This window comes from Macrobrachium rosenbergii, chromosome 2 (assembly GCF_040412425.1).
Source record: "Macrobrachium rosenbergii isolate ZJJX-2024 chromosome 2, ASM4041242v1, whole genome shotgun sequence".
Classification (NCBI taxonomy): domain Eukaryota; kingdom Metazoa; phylum Arthropoda; class Malacostraca; order Decapoda; family Palaemonidae; genus Macrobrachium; species Macrobrachium rosenbergii.
Window position 1 is genome coordinate 88,063,739 of NC_089742.1, and position 14,906 is coordinate 88,078,644.

Genomic DNA, 14,906 nt, shown 5'->3' on the forward strand with positions numbered 1-14,906 from the left:
TGATAGTATGTCAGCTATAATTGTAATTTTGCAAAGAAAAGTGCAAAGATATATTAGAAAAAACGTATACCTCACAAAAAAGTTACTGCATCTGGCTATCTCAGTAAATCTCATAAATATTTTACAACAAATATACTCAGAATTTGTTATTGATTTAGTTCTTATCTGTTATGATATAGCTTTAATTATAATTTTACAAAATAAAATAAAATAAATTATTAGAAAAAACATGCATAACTTGGTAAAATGAACATATTTTTAAGAGTGTCTTGTAAAAGAGCCCCACACAGGGTTGTAAATAGTCACTCTCAATTTCCTGTGGAAGGTATGAAAAATTCTTAATTTTTTTATTACCCCATGTAAATACATATCTTCCTCTTTCGACTGATGTGTTTTTTTCTTATATCGGCCAATCTTAAAGTTTGCCCAGTCTGGGGGTCTGCTTTTGGGGAATATCCTGTTATTAGCCTAAAATGATATTTTAATGATAAAATAAAGTTTGTTCATACTTACCTGGCAGATATATATATAGCTGTATTCTCCAAGTCCGACAGAATTCCAAAACTGCGGCACATGCTAGTGGGGCCAGGTGGTTAATACCCATTCCCGCCGCTGGGAGGCGGGTATCAGAACCATTCCCATTTTCTATTCAGATTTTCTAGTACCACTGTCTCCTGAGGGGAGGAGGGTGGGCACTATGATTATATATATCTGCCAGGTAAGTATGAACAAACTTTATTTTATCATTAAAATATCATTTTGTTCATGCAACTTACCTGTCAGATATATATATAGCTGAATCCCACCATTGGAGGTGGGAAGAGACAGAATAGGATTAGGAAACAAATATATGTAGGCGATTGACGCCTTGGTTCCTTACTTGTTAGCATAGCTGACTTCGTGATTACAGTCACCCAAGCCTGCTTTTGCTTTACTACAGTCTCCAGCAAGGTAGTGACCTATATAGCTGGTGAGTTCTAGATGATCTGTCCACGGGGCATGACCACAATGGGACTAGGTCATAAGACCATACTGTGAGAGCAAAAGGAGCAACGACCAACCACCTGACCGAGAGCATCAACAGGACCTAACAGGGACGCCAGATCGGTGGGAAGTCCCGTAACCAACTTACAGCTTTCAACATGCCCTCTCCTGGTCCTGGGAGTCCGACAGAGGTCCAGGCCTATGTTAGGATAGCTGAGTATCGTGATTACTGTCACCCAAGCCTGCTTCTGCTTTACTAGAGTCTCCAGCAAGGTAGTGACCTATATAGCTGGTGAGTTCTAGATGATCTGTCCACGGGGCGTGACCACAATGGGACTAGATCATAAGGCCATACTGTGAGGGGCAAAAGGGCAACGACCAACCACCTGACCTAAGGCGTCAACAGGTCCTGCGAAGGGCCCAGATCGGGGAAGCCCCGTAACCCTCTTGCAGGCTTTAGACATGCCCTCTCCCTGGTCCTGGGAGTCCGACAGAGGTCCAGGCCTAGAGCATTATGGGACCGATCTGAAAAAAAAAAAAACAAAATCAAGATTAAAATATACTTCCTAACCTCTAAAGGATAGGATGAGTATCGCTCCTGCAGGGCAACACTGTGTCTGCTCTTGCGACAACAGGTCCTGCCGAAGGGACGCCAGATCGGGTGGGAAAACCCTCCTGTGGCCGACTTGCCCTCTCCCTGGTCCTGGGAGTCCGACAGAGGTCCAGGCCTAGAAGTGTTATGGGGCCGATCTGGAGTGCGGAAACGTATGGTCCTAGCGAATAGCAGTCTTCGTATGTCGTCTTCACGTCCCGCAAGTAATGTGAAGCTAGAACACCACTAATTCTCTTTCGCCAGAAGGTGGTACCCAGAAGATCCTTCCAAAGGGACATGTTCTTCTGGAAAGCCACCGAGGTTGCAATGGCTCTAACTTCGTGAGCCTTAACTTCAAAAGACTCAAGTCACTGTCTTGAATTCGGAAAGTGCGTCTAAAATGGTGCTTCTCAAAAAGAACGCCAGTGCATTCTTAGAAAGAGGCAAATCCGGCCTCTTGACAGAGCACCACAGACTGTCCGAAGGACCTCGACTTTCCTGAGTCTTCTGCAGATAAAATTTGAGAGCCCTGACAGGACACATGACTCTTTCTGGTTCATGTCCGCAGAATTTCTGAAATTCATACCCTTAATCTGAAGGTCCTGGGCCAAGGGGGGAGACGGGTCTCCTTTTAGCAAGAACATACGGCTTAGAGAACATACTGCATTATGGCCTCTAAAACCTACATGATTATTGATAGCCTGAAGTTCACTAGACTCAGAGCGGGAGCCAGAGCAGTTAGGAAAAAACCTTCCTTGTCACATTCTTGAGAGCGTTCTTGGGAAGAAAGAGGCTGAAGGTATTTGACATAAAAAATTTAGGACGACATCCAGGTTCCAGGGAGGCGTCCTGGAATGAGGTACCTTGACAGTCTCAAAGGATCTCAAGAGATCGTGAAGATCCTTGTCGGCTGATAGTCTGAATGCAGTTAGACTCAGAGCGGGGAAGTTTTGAGGTACCTTTTGAAATGGGGCTGCCTGAGCAGATCTACCAAGGGACGTCCCCATAACCTCCACAGCTCTGACATACTTCCTCGTGAAGGGTCCACTCGGTCGGTAGAAGTTGCGCTGTCGACCGAGAAGGTCCCGCGGATATTCTCCACTCCTGCAACGAACCTCGCAAGGATCGTGATCCCCCGCGCATGGGCCCAAAGCAGGATCTCTTCGCCAGGACAAACAGGGACCGGGAACGAGTTCCTCCCTGTTTCTTGAGGTATGCCAGGGCTGTGGAGTTGTCTGAATTTACTTGTACGACTCGGCCTGACACTTGGCTCTTGAAGGATTGAAGGGCCAGCAGGATCGCCCTAATTCCTTGAGATTGATGTGCCAGGACACCTGTTCCCCTCTCCAGGTGCCTGACACTTCTCCCCCTCCTAGTGTTGCTCCCCCATCCCTCCCTGGGAGCGTAGGGGAAAACAACACCAGGTCGGGCTCTGAAGGCATAGAGAAACCCCTTCTGCCAACCTCGAGGGGTCGAGCCACCACCTCAGGTGAATCTTGAAAACAGGGGAGAGATCTTCAGGGTCTCCTCTAGATTCTCCTTGTCTATTCAGTTTTCCGCCAGGAAAAACTGGAGCGACCTGAGATGAAGTCTTCCCAGGGAAACAAACTTCTCCAGAGAGGAAATGGTCCCCAGCAAACTCGTCCATTCCCTCACCGAGCATATTTCCTTCCCTAGGAAGGATGAGACTTTTCTAAGCATTGCTACTGACGTTCCTGGGATGGAAAAGCTTGCAAAAAGCCACTGAATCCATCTGAATCCCCAGATAGACGATGGACTGCGTCGGGATCAGATGGGACTTTTCTTCGTTCACTAGAAGTCCTAGGGACTTTGTCAACTCTAAATTCGCATTCAGGTCCTCCAGACACTTTGACTGTGAAGAGGCTCGGATGAGCCAATCGGCCAGGTAAAGCGAGATACGAATACCCGCCAAGTGAAGCCATCTCGCCACATTTCTCATGATAATCGTGAAGATCATGGGAGCTGTGCTTAGCCCGAAGCAAAGAGCTCTGCATTGAAACACTCGTCCCCCTAGTACAAACCTCAAATACTTCCTCGACTGGGGATGTATGGGAACGTGAAAGTAAGCGTCCTGTAAGTCCAGAGCGACCATCGAATCTCCTGGTCTTAATGCTCCTAAAACAGACTGGGACGTCTCCATCGTGAACTTCTCCTTCACCATGAAGCGGTTCAGTCTGCTGACATCAAGGACTGGTCTCAATCCTCCCGACTGCTTCGGAACTAGGAACAGTCGGTTTGTAGAATCCTGGTGAGTCCAGCTCCAGGACTTGCTCCACAGCTCTTTCTCGAGCATTTGCTCTAATAGCTCGAAAAGGATCTGTTGCTTCTCTTGATGGAATGAGGACGACAGATCCCTGGGCGACGTGCACAGAAGTGGTGAGTCGAGAAAGGGGATCTTGTATCCTCTCTCGATAACTTCAAGGGACCAGGTGTCTGCCCTCTTGCTCTCCAGGCTCCCAAACGAAAGAAGCCTGGCTCCTACAGGTGTCTGGAGGCGCTGCAAATCACTTCCTGCCCCAAGGTTTAGGCGGGGCTCCGCCTCTGAAAAGACCTCTTCCTCGGGAGAAGATCTCGAGGAAGAAGCTCCTCCACGAAAGGGCTTCTACTTCCTGGAGGTCTGACCCGACAACGACATCAAAGGGACTGCCGGGCGTCTTGACAAGAGTGGGCCAAGAGGTCTTGAGTGGCCTTCAAGCTGGAGGAGAGATCTTGAACAAGGACTGGGGAAGAGATGGATGGAAAACGGGAGAACAGCAAAGCCCTCTGCGACGGAGAAACTGACTTTGCAAAAGAATGACGCCAAAGGCATCTGGTGTTCCCAGGCGGTCACCCATCCAAGTACTGACCAGACCCAACATTGCTTAACTGGCTGATCGCACGAGAAGCGGTGTTTCAACGTGGTATGGCCGTTGGCTGGTAGGGCCATAGGCTGTAAAGTTACAGTACAAGGCCCTCTTCTTCAAGAGGCCCGTATAAAAAGGGAAGCCAGTTCCTCCGAGCCATCCCTGACTGCCTTGTCCATGCAGTTCAACACGCTGGACAGCTCCCCCAGGCAGATCGAGTCGGGACTCCTAATCCTGACGTCCAGAGCCCCAAACACCAGTCCAGGAAATTGAAGACCTCCATGGTTGAAACAGTCCTTTCAAATGGTGATCCGTCTCCGACATAGTCCAGGACACTTTGGCAGCCGACAGGAGGGACCTTCTAGGCGCGTCGACCAAGCTAGTGAAGTCTCCTGGGACAACGAAGGAACTCTTGAGCCGGCGTCCTCCCGGTCTCTTACCACATACCTGCCTTGCCGCTCAGCTTGGGACGGAGGCAGGGCAAAAGAAGTCTTGCCTTGGGTCTTCCTTTCCTCCATCCAGGTGTTAACCTTCTTGAAGGCCTTCTTCGTCGCCAGAGACGAAGTCATCTTGACAAACCCCGGCGCTCTCCTCGTCTTGGATGAAGCAAACTGCGAAGGAGGAGAGAGAGTGGCCGAGGGTTTGCAACTTGTCGCCAAACAAGTCCTTAAGAAAGGCCGGCTAACACCTGGTAGTCCGTAGGCGAGGAAGGGGAGGCTGCTCAAGGACTGCAGGCTCCGACTCACAAGAGACTTCTCCTCTTCAATGGGAGAAACGTCTCCCAAGCCTTGCGGTCCAACACGCAGGATGGGATCTCGCTTCCCATGAGTCTTTGATTGCTCTGGCGTCGCCGAGCAGCAAAGAGGCGTCCTCGAGAGTCCATCGGCGTCCTGCGTCCACGGCAGCGAGAGGCGTGCCCTGACGAGCAGCTACAGGCGTCAGGATAGCTGCTCGCGCTGCGACGAGCGTCACGATGGCGGTCCAGCCGTGAGCGCCCTGCACGGCAGCGAGAGAAGCGCCCTGGCGAGCAGCTACAGAAGAGTCCAGGATAGCTCTTGCGGGCGCCACGCTGGTGGTCCAGCCGGCGCCCTGACGAGCAGCTAGAGGCGCCCAGGATAGCTGCTTGCGGAGCGTCACGATGGCGGTTTCTTGGCGTCCTGCACGGCAGCGAGAGGAGCGCCCTGACGAGCAGCTGACCAGAAGCGCCCAGGATAGCTGCGCTGGAGCGTCACGCTGCAGCAGAGCGTCACGATGGCGATCCAGCGGCGGTGAGCACGACTGGGAGACGAAGCATGCTTGACAGAAAGGCCCCCAGTCAATATATTGTGAAACAGGCTACCTGCTTGGGAAGTCTCAACTCCCTTTAGCCCCGAGTACTCTACTAGAATTTGGCTCGCCTTACGTTGAGCCGGTAGATTTAAATCAGTCTCGGCGAGATAAAACCTATTCTCGCTCGTTTTTAACTAAAATTATGGTAGGTTATCTCCTCACACGATCCTGACTAAAACTAATGTTTGATACAGACCTGAGTAAATTATGGCATCTTTAACGTTTACCCTCTTGCTACTTTGAACTCATGAGCGTTTGTTTACTTTTTTACTAGAGGCAGCCATTGCCTACGTGGCGTCACTCTAGTCCGCTGCTCTCGGTAGACTATCTCCAAAAACAAACCTTACATTTCCTTTAATAACTCCATAAGTGTTTGATTTTGTTGTAACGGATAGTTCGAAAACTTTATTGGACATATCCTCTTCAGCGTCCAGCAAAACACGAGTCCGTTTTCACGACGTGCACTTTGACTGACCCAGCGTTACTATTGTTTCTTCTTTATTATCGCTGACTCGCTCAATCTATGCACCTCAGTAGATAATATTTTGTTAGCCATCAACAGATGCAAGGAGCACTATTAGTGCGAGAATGAAATCTGAACTAATAAATTATCCAGGGTGGGAGGCAAAGTAGCGATCATTTATCAAGCAAACCTGCCCCTACACCTCATGCATATAAAGTGTGAGGATCTACCGAAACTTTGGTAGCCTCACCTTAAACTCATTCACACAACATACTCTGAAGCTAGCATAACTAGATCCAGACATCATCCAAAGAGCAATCAAAGCAAATTCCACAAAAGCGTATGCCAATCCACAATCCAAAGACCAAAAAACCAAAAGTCAAATAGAATACTTAAGTGGAAAATAACAAGTTTACGAAATCCAAAGACGGAGGTACTGAAAACAGTTGTTGACAGTACCGGCGACAGAGAAAATCTGAATAGAAAATGGGAATGGTTCCTGATACCCGCCTCCCAGCGGCGGGGAATGGGTATTAACCACCTGGCCCACTGCGTGTGCCATGAGTTTTTGGAATTCTGTCGGACTTGGAGAATACAGCTATATATATCTGACAGGTAAGTTGCATGAACAAAACAGTAGTTCAGATTAAATAAAGCAGTGGCCAAATATCAGATAAAAGAGTAGTCTTAGCCAGATAAAACAGCAAACTAGATTATAAGAAGGTTCTTTTCCTGTATAGTTTACATCCTTCAGTGTGATTTGAATAAGCCTAATGGTCTAGAATAGGTTAAGTGAGAACTCTAAGAAATCATCTATTACTGAATATACTACCTATATAATGATTACAGACATTTAGTACTAACTGGTTTTTAATAAAAACTTGTTTTATATCACTACAGGGCCGCCATTATGCAGAACCCTCAGCTCAAATGTTCTGCAGCAAATTGCTCAGTTCCCTTTTTGCCATTGGGTACAGCCATACCACCTACCTGCCATGAGCACAGTCCTTGCAAAAACAAGGAAAATTTGGTTGGTCACCACATATGTGCAAAATTTGTAGTAAGCTCCTAGCAGCAAGTTTTAAGGATGAAACAGCTCGTTACAAGCTGTTTCAATGGGTCCTAGGGTTAGGTACGGGTGAGGAAGGGGGAGATTATATCTTTCCGGAAGAACTCCAGCAGCAGACACTATTTAACCCTTTTCAAAACAAGATCTATGTTTAGGCCAAAACCCAGTAACATCAGTCCCCAGTACCTCCGAGGTTAACCCCGTGGAGGAAGTAGAGGAATATTTACATGAGGGTGACATCCCTACTAATGAACATGAAGTGGACATTGCCACTGAAGTGGACATGCTGAACCCAGAAGGATCAGGGACCCAAATTTCAGCTATACATGGGAGACACTTTCCAGAAGGAAACCTATCCACCATGCAGCTATCAGATGCTGAAGAGGACTTTCTCCCAAAAGGGGTACTGTACTAGGATCCATCTAACCCCAACTGAAATGACTACATTCTCAGAGGGGTATAGTAACTCACCCAAGGCTTCTGCCCCTTGGTTAACAGGCAGTTACACTTCAGTTGCTGAAGTTCAGTCATACTGTGCAAGCTTCCCCAAAAGGGACACAAAGTTTGTGACACTTGATCAATTCCGTAAGGAAATTATGAGTAACATCAAAGATGTACTTGCCACAGAATGGCAATATATAAGGGACATGATACTGTACATGATTCCGAAAAGGAAATTAGGTCAGTTCTGTACATCCCAAGGTGTAAAAGTACTGCATCCTATTACCAAAAAGTGAGAGTGGATACAGACTCTGTCCCAACAAGGTCTGATGATAGAATTGCGACTGGAAACAACAAAAATGGCCAGTTCGGACTACAAAACTTCAGATCGAAAGATAATGGGGGCACCAATATTCACCCCTGATGATACTTATAATCCTTGGAGAGATACCTCAATGTCCATTTTCTCTCCCAATGGTATATATCTAATTAATGCGAGAAAAACCATGCTTGAAGTTGTACATGTAGAATTTAGAGACAGGGCAGGATTCCCTAATACAGAGTGGTGCCTGGTACCACCTTTAGCAGACATTGAAAAACCACCATAAGAAACAGTTCTCCTACCTGTGTCTATGGCATTAAAAGCTATAGAAGACACCCTTTACCAGGTCAATAGAAAATGGATCTATACTGCTATTTTGGATAAGATCCAAATTGCTCTTCGAGTAGCCCCAGCCTTCTGTCCCTTCTCTTTTAAAATAATTAATCGCGTGAAAGCATATTTTCAGAATTTTGTAGTGACTAGAAAAAGAGAGACAATGGCAAAATTAAAGCCATTTGCCACAGTCATCCCAGTTTCGGAATATTCCACCAAGGAATGGGCAACACTTCTACTCCCTTTTTGAAAGGAAAAAGCTCCCTCTAGATATAGCTACTCAACAGTTTGGGACCTCTATCAGAAGAATCTTGGGACAGCCTCGGCAGAATTTCATGCTAGGATCCTCCCTATTATTATAACCTCTACCACCTTGCTGGAAGTTGCCACCAAAAGGCTTCCAGAAGATTCCAGAACAATTTTTGCTGTTGTGGCCAAAAGTCTTATGAGAACCCTATGGGAAGTACTTTATGACTTTCTAGAATGGCGCATAAAAACACAAATAGCAACATTGGAGGGCTGCAACAAGTCACTTCCCAATGTGACTTCAATATTACATTCTAGCCCTTTCTGTTAGGACCTATTTGAGGAGTCTGCTGTGGCTCAACTTACTAAGCAAGCCCACCAACAGAATTGTACAGTATACTCTTCTGGGGATAGGGGAATTCAGGAAACAAAAACTGAAACTTCCCTTTACCCAATCCAAAAAAAGGCTCGCTATGAACAAAAATCATATAAGCCTTCAGTCACCCCAAAAGTTTTCCTAAAAAACAGGTAGGTTAGAAGGGATAACTCTCTACAAAGGGATAACAATAACAGCAAAGACATTCCTTTCACATGACCCAAAGACACTCCTAAAGGGGAAAAGGAAAAGCAATACCTGGAATGCCTATCAAGGGCAAAGACAGAGGAAGAGGTGGATCCCAATAGGAATGGTTGGGGGTTGGCTTCAATGAAACCACAGGCAATGGAAGTCTTCCCCTTGGGGACACAGCATTATTTTCAATGGGCTGAGGTGGCAATGGTCTCACACCCGCCTTCCTTAAAGGGGTTCCTCCTAAAACCAGACACCCTCCCTCTCTGGAAGATAACGTGCAGAAGGCTCTGTTAAAGGGAGCCATAGAGAAACATGCTTATATCCGCCACCAAGTATGTCTCTTCAGTGTCCCCAAAAGAGACTCCTCTGAACGAAGAGTGATCCTCGACTTATCAACATTGAACAAGCACACTGTTTGCCAGAAGTTTTGGATGACTACCATTGCCCAAGTATGTCCAATCATTCCACAGGGGACCTGGATAGCTTCTATAGATCTGAAAGACACATACTGGCACGTCCCTATCGCTGTTCCCTTCCACCCCTCCCTAGGGTTCCAGATAGGGAAAGATAAGCACAGGTTCAAAGTCATGCCCTTTGGGCTAAACATTGCCCCAAGAATTTTTATAAAATTAACAAAGGTAGTTGTTCGAAAACTCAGACAAGAGATTGCTTTTGGTTCATTGAAAACAATGTAAACTGCATTTTTATTGAGTTTTTCATAAAAAAAACTCAAAATTTTTATTATTCTGCTGTTTTGGAGCCATATTTCTTCTGTTGGATCGGCGCTGTAGGCGTCATAACCCCGGAACATGCATCGTAAACCGGGAAATAATTTCTGATGAATATATTTGAAAAGCATTGTAACCTCGGAACATCGTAAACCGGACCCATCGTAAACCGGGGACTGCCTGTAGTTGGTTTTTTGTTGGCCTTGGGTGGAGTTCTCTCTAAAGGCCTCTTTTTTTTCTTTAGTTTCTAATTCATCATTACTATCTTCTAATATTTCTGTGGTGTTTGTATTATCTTCTAGTGTTTCCATTTCTCTTAATATCTCAAATGAATTTGAACAAATATCTGTATACTTTTCTTGGTTCTTTACTATATTAGTTTCTTCTTGCAAGGTGGTTATTTTTCTTTGAGACTGATCTATCAGGGTTTTGTTACTCTTATCTATTTCCATTTTTGTTTCATTGTCTGATATAGTTACAGTAGAAAACATTCGTTTCCTAGCGGGATCATGCATTCCTCTAACTTTTAATTCTAATCTGGCCTCTTTTTTTAGGCATTCCTGTCCTTTCCTGAAGTAATTTTAATTCTGTATTGTATATATAATACAAACACTCCTTAGATCTTGCATGGTGATTTTGTCCACAGTTAACGCATTTTGGTTCACCACACCTCCACTGTGTGGTACGTTTGTCAGATCCACAATATGCACATATAGATTTATTACAGCAATTTTTCTTTGTATGTCCATACATACTACAGTTTTGGCACTGTAGTGGTTTTGGAACATACAGTCTCAGTTCTCTGCTCTGTTCCATGGTTTTAATTTTCAAGGGTAATTCATGGCCTTCGAATTTTATCTTTGCTATTCTCAGCATGTTGAATGTCGATTCAACAAGAAGTTTTCTAATTTCAATGCTGATATTTTTTTCTGTTTCTAAGGTCAGGAATTGTAACCAACTTCCACTTCCAAGAGGGAGTTGAAGTGAGTCAAGGTTGGGTCAAGATATTTGGTTTTTTTAGCTTGCTTTTTATTGGAGCATAGGGTTCCAGTGTAATTACATCGGTGTTTTTTTCTGATTTTTCCAGAGAGAGGTTGTCACAGGAGGTTCCAGTGGTTGTCAACTGTGCCGAGTCGCTACCATCAAAGGGCCAGGGGTACTTAAATCTTTAACACTACTGGGCATTAAGATCGAGGTAAAGAAAAAAAAAAAACCTGAAAACCTTAAAAAGATATCATCAGCGTTTCATGGGGTTTATTCTTCCACCAATGGCACAAGTGAGAACTGACTCAAAAATGTCCACTTCCTACCCTACCCGACAGGGGATGGCAAAACATGATTAGAGTGGCCCAACTGTAAGCCAATATTACTGGAATACAATCATCCCCACCCTAATCACGTTATGGGCAAACCGGATAGAATGCCAAGAGACCTATCCCCAGAACCAGACCCCCCTGGAATCTGTGGTCCAGCCCTAGAGAATAGTTCTGCCTGATATCTCTCAGGTCTGAACATTATCGGGCAGTTGATGGTCATACCACAGTTCCTACTATTTAGCTTCAGATATATGCCCAATCCCAGTTATGATATCTTTTCCTATTTATCAGATCCAATAAATTTTAGCAAAAGTGGAAAATTCCGCAAAAATTAATTCAAAGGAATACAGAATGGTATATGGGACTCTTGGACTCAAACCCGGGAACAGATTCCTGGGGTTCAAGAGCCCCCTCACCACGTCAAGGTGGTCCCAAATCAAGGGGAACCAATATAAGAAACAACCAGATAAAACTGTCACCTACACTGAAGTAAAACCACTACCTATCCACTGAGAGCAGTGGGTGCCCCAGGTACATTGTATACCCTGGCTCCCCAAAACTCGCCACCTTACTACAAGGTGAAGGGATAGTATGAGAAAATCCTATGCTTCCTCCCGCAATACCATGCCAATTACTTATAATGGTCCCAGTGTACTGCAAAATTTTAAACACTTTCACTTTCACCAAAAATAGTGAGAAGCGAAGATAGATCACACTTCCAGTAGGTCGAAGCAGAATGGAACTAAGTAGCACATTTTGTCTGAAAGCTAATGAGGTAGAAGCTGTTCTGACATCCTTAGCTTCCACTTAAAAGTAGGCGAAGTGCTCTCCTGACTCTGAGAGTCTCTCAGAAATCTTGTATAGCTAGGAAAAATACAATTTACTTTCAAAAATTGTTATTTGTTCCAACATGATATACAAACCATTGGTTCTTTACATTAGGAAGACTCACTGGTTGGATGGAGGAATATGAGTGAATCTCTTGAACTGACTGGAGTTCTGCACACCTGGGCTACTCCTCCTAGTCGAAAGAGTGAGGAGTAGCGTGCCTCTGACATGATGATCAGAGTGTAGGAATTGCAAGATCAAATGTCAGATACTGGACCTTTTTCGCATGAGGAAACAAAACTCATACGAAATAGGCTGGGAAGAATCTTAGAGCCAGAGGCAGTAAAGAAAACCCGAGATAGAGATTCCCTTATTGCCAGTCTCTCCTTCCTCCCATTGCTAGAGGAAGGAGCGGAATTACTTCTATGATTCTAGAAGAAAAATCGAAAGGGTGCTCGATGTGTAGTCTTACTGCATCAGATGCCAGTTCCAGCAAATATTGGTTTGAGTCCTATTCTCATCCCGAAGGAGGAGAAGTAGGAGGGTGGGGAAGAAGGAGGAAGAGAGGCCAGTCACTCTCGGTATCCTTCTCACTTCCAGAACCAACACCTTAGGCGAGATGCTACTAGTCCTCTTGAAGGAGCTGGTTAAGAAAACACAACTTGTTGAGCAGCCACCACAGGACCAAGGAAAAAAGGTTCCAAGGGCCTGTGGGCAAGACCATAGGAAGACAAGAGTGTGGTCTATGAGACCACTTCTTGCTTCCAGACCTACAGAAACTTCTGGAATGAGAGGGATGGACCAAGCCACTGACTTTGTGAGCTCTCGGGTGGAAGGTACCGGTATCGTCGTCGTCAGCTGCTGAGTACCTCCTTAGATTGCTTCACGAAGTCAGGAGGAAGATGTGTTCTTAGACACTTCTTCCTTGGGAGAGAGGGTGCTAGCGAAAATGTCGACGACATCCAGGTTAGGAATGTCGAGCCTTTTCAGAAAGCACCACAGCTCCCTAATAGGACAAAGTAACAAATGATCTGGATCATCGACACAAAGTCCAAGGAGGAGGGGAACAATTAGGACTAGAACCCCACAATAAATGCAGTTCGGAGTTCACCTACGACATCCAAGAAGGAGTCAAGGTATTGATCCCCTTCACCTTTTCTTCCATCTTCTACATCAAGGCCGGAGCAAGATGAGAGATGGTCCTAAGAGGGCACATCTCTATCTGATGACTATCGCAAGGGCGCGTGCAGAGCATGGGACAGGAACCCTAAACGAGAGTCACATGCCACCCAGGGAACAGTTCCCTGGGACAGCAAGACCGAAGAAGCTTCTCATCTGTACCTAAATCTCGATTGAAGAGGAGAAGGCTATTTCAGATAGAAGACTAGGTCGCAAGGGCCTACGTTCTTCAGACATGAAAGGGAGAGAAGCAACCCTTGGCGGAGAAGACGAGGAAGTCCAAACTTGAAGAGCTACTATGACCTGAGAACAAGTTCCGTCAACGACACCCACCAGCGAAGATGGATCTAGTCCTGGGACAATGTTGCAGAGGACTTCAAGAGATATCCAGCTATATCCGTTGCTGCTCGGCAAGAAAACCTATGCTTGCAAGGAAAGCTGGAAGGTCTCCCAGTCCTGAACACACTGGGATGTACTGCCTGAAGAACTGCTTCTTGTGCAGCTGCTACAGGAGGTTGGGTCAAGCAGAACTCTTCTCGATGCCTCGGCTATCAGGTCGGGCGAGAGGCGAAGTCTTCCAGCATTTGTTTGTAACTCGAGGTGAGCAATGCTTGTGAACCCCTGGCGAAACAGACACATACGGAGGGAAAAACGTAGATATCAAATTTCCCAGAAAGACAGCATGCTTCACCATAGTGGCCCCTGGCAACAGATAGATGGTAGGGATTTCTCAGTTGAGCAGTCTCATTGAGAATCTTTGTCAAGAAAAGCATGAGCAACACGTTCTGTCCCGATCACTCAAACCCGAGGCCGAGCTTGCCTACCAATACATCCCCATCAGGAATGAATCTGGCTAACTGAGCTGTCGAGTGAGCTATAGAACACTCGAGTACCTGCAGATGTCGACAGATGAAACAGGAGGAAAAAACGATTCCCTCTTGTTTGTCGACAAATGCCACTATGTACTGTGGTTTTGTTGTTCAACGAACTACTGAGTGTCGCAAAACTCATCCTGAATTCTTGGAAGGCCAAAAGGCTGCCTTGAGCCGAAGATGGTGATGAGAAGGTACTAATTGTCTTGGTCACACACCTTCAAGACAAAATCTTACAGGTGTGCGCCTATTCCTCGATTGGTAAATCCAGAAGTACACACAAGATGTGAGGGGAATATAAAAGCATATTCGAAGGTTCCTTCAATTAAGCATTAGCCTAACTCTTTCCTCATACTTGGAAGAGGAAAGAAGGACAGAGGAATGGAAGCAGACCTCCATTCTCCACTATGGGGAAGCTTCTGCAAGATAACAGGATACGAAGACCATTAGCTCTAGCTGGGCTGGCATTTCTCGAATCGGGAGCACAGGGAGAGGAAGCAGGATGGAAGTTTGATGAAAAGAATTGCCGAGACCTAAGGGAAATAGATACTTCTGAAGGAATCCATTCCCAGGTCTTGGCAATGTCGCTGCCAGCTCCAGAGACTCGATAAGTATCATTTCATCCAGGAATCTGCAATAGGAGAACTTCTTCCCGGTCAATAGTTCTTTCTCTCTTCCCTTCTTCCCTCCTCCCTTATGGGAAAAAGGGTGGAAAGAGACACAGTTATGCACACTTTACCAGAAGGGAAAAAGAGGGATATGTGTTCCG

At 45.7% G+C, this 14,906-nt stretch overlaps 1 protein-coding gene and 1 pseudogene across 1 annotated transcript in view; both read right to left on the minus strand.

Moving 5' to 3' along the window:
• Positions 1-14,906, minus strand: part of Mat89Ba (nucleolar protein 6 Mat89Ba) — a 449,315-nt gene that overhangs the window by 408,196 nt on the left and 26,213 nt on the right. The gene's annotated exons all lie outside the window — the stretch shown is intronic.
• On the minus strand, positions 4,395-4,511 carry LOC136850127 (5S ribosomal RNA; annotated as a pseudogene).